The following is a 2,853-nucleotide window of genomic DNA, read 5'->3' on the forward strand; positions in this document are numbered from 1 at the left end:
ATGTCCACAGCTAAGCTATTACATAAACTTCTCTTACTCTGCTGACTTCTCTATCTACTCTGCACCTGCAAGACTGGGGTTAGGGGAGAGGGGGTGAGCTATAAAGCCCAATGAGCAGAAACTAAAAACATTTGCTTTAATTCCTCCATTTTTAGGTATATTATTATTCATTTTATTATTATTATTATTTAACTTTTTGTTTCTTTTTCTTATTCATGCTTTCATGAAATGCAACACATCACAGCTAATCACATAAAAGGATGGTATTGTCACCATTAGTCCTCAACATCTCCAAATGCCAGGGGCGTAGAATGGGCCTCACTGGTCTTTCTCTTACATATCATAACATTCTAAAATGCCAGGGGCGTAGAATGGGCCTCGCTGGTCTTTCTCTTACATAGTGCCAGGGGCGTAGAATGGGCCTCGCTGGTCTTCCATAACATATCATCATAACATAACATTAGAGGACTATGGATCACCCAACAACCATCCACATCAACATCAATTTATGCAATGCAGCATATTCGTGAATTCTAATGCAAACATCCTGAAATATTGCATGGCATAATGATGCATGGGCAATGCTTTATGGTTCATTCATTTATTCATTTACTTTACTTTAAAACTTAAGGGGTTGTCCCACTCACCTGGTAACTGAAGCTTTAACAACGAACTCTGAACGACTATCTCACAACCGGGGGTCTCGGTTCCTCGGGTCCGAACCTACACAGGTGGACTCAAATGAGGCACCAAACAACAAGAACATAACTCTAAACATACCCCCAAAAACCTCCTAAAAACACCTCAAAACACTCCTAGGAAGCATGCAAGAAAAGGCTGGACAGGGCACTTTCGGCGGCACCTTCGGCGGCCGGAAGTCCCTCCAGAGCCGAAAGTCAGGCAGGTTCGGCGGCACCTTCGGCGGCCGAAACTGCCAGACAGAGGCGAAACTCATGCATGTTCGGCGGCACCTTCGGCGGCCGAAAGTCTCGGACAGAGCCGAAACTCCAACTTTCGGGGGCAAGCTTCGGCAGCCTAAAGCTGCCTCTCAAGCCATGTTCGGCGGCCGAAACTCCCTTCGGCTGCCGAACCTGGTTTCTGCCAAAAGGGCAGAAACTTGGCTCCCTTAAGCATTTTTGCCTTCAAACTCACCAATCATGCATAACTCGTTCTAAAACATGCATAAACACCATACATCACACCTAGGGGTCTCAAACTATCAAATACCCCAACTACAACACTTCAACACACACAAACAACATACATTGATCATCAAAACCATAAACTCATCAACAAGCCTAAACATGCATCTCTACCCATAAAACAACTTAAAACTTACTTAAAACATATAAGGAGCTTAAGATCGGCTCTTACCTCTTGAAGATCGAGAGGGAGACGACCTAAACTTGGAGATCCACGAAAATGAGCTCCTGAGTTCCCAAAGCTCTAAAACTTGGTTTAAATGCTTGAAACTTGCAAATGTGAGTTTAAAACTCAAGGAAAATGGAAGAGATTTGGAGGAAGAACACAAGGTTTGCAAAAAGGAAGGTCGGAAGCTTGCTGTGGCCGGAAATGGAAGAAAACCTCGCCCATTTCGGCTAAGGGTCCCTTTTATAGTGGCTGGCCAGGCCACGTTCGGGGGCCGAAAGTGCCTCCGCATCCATGCAAATGTTCGGCGGCCGAACTTGACTTTCGGCGGCCGAACCTGGGTTTTCCTCCAATGCTGTTTTCATGCAAAAACTCATTTAGTTTCATACTTTAAAACATTAAAATTCATGAAAACATTTTATAAAACATGTCTTTACCCTTCTAGAAGTTCCCGACACCCGAAATTCCACCGGACGGTAGGAATTCCGATACCGGAGTCTAGCCGGGTATTACAAAAAACATCCCCCAAAAACCCTTTAAAACTCCTCAAAACATCCATGCAAAAACATGCAAAGGAAGGCTGGACAGGGCACTTTCGGCGGCAGGTTCGGCGGCCGAAAGTCCCTCCAGAGCCGAAAGTCAGGCAGGTTCGGCGGCACCTTCGGCGGCCGAAACTCCCAGACAGAGGCGAAACTCATGCATGTTCGGCGGCACTTTCGGCGGCCGAAACTCCCAGACAGAGACGAAAGTCTTCTTTCGAGGGCAAGCTTCGGCAGCCGAAGGCTGCCTCCACAAGCATGTTCGACGGCCGAAAGTTCCTTCGGCTGCCGAACCTGGTTTCTCCCATAGTGGCAGAAACTCAGCTCTTCTATGCACATTTGCCTCCAAAACTTTCCAATCATGCATAAACCTATTCTACAACACACATACACAAGCATACAAGCTCTTAGGGGCTTCAAACCATCAAAAACCCCAACTACAACACATCAAACAACTCACATTGCTCATAACACACATAAAACCCGTAAACCTAACCATAAGCTAAACATGCATTCTACCCCATAGATCTACTTAAAACTTACTTAAAACATGCAATGAGCTTAAGATCGGCTCTTACCTCGTGGAGATCGAGAGAGAGACGACCTAAACTCGGAGATAGGAGGGGTTGAGTTTCCTTGAACCTCAAAGCTCTAAAACTTGCTCAAAACTTGAAAATCTTCAAAACAAGGCAAAAACTCATGAAAATCTTGAAAGATCTGAAGGAAGAACTCAAGGATTGGTGAGGGACGGTGGATAGCTCACCTTGGCCGACAATGGGGAGAAAAGCTCACCCGTTTTCGGCTAAGGGACCCTTTTATAATGGCTGGCCAGGCCACGTTCGGGGGCCGAACATGCATGCCTTTGGGAGCGCTTTTAGGCCCCCGAAAGCATAAGTGAGGGAAGTCCAGGTTCGGCAGCCGAACCTGATGGAACAATTGGTACTCA

Source organism: Manihot esculenta, chromosome 13 (genome assembly GCF_001659605.2).
Source record: "Manihot esculenta cultivar AM560-2 chromosome 13, M.esculenta_v8, whole genome shotgun sequence".
NCBI lineage: Eukaryota > Viridiplantae > Streptophyta > Magnoliopsida > Malpighiales > Euphorbiaceae > Manihot > Manihot esculenta.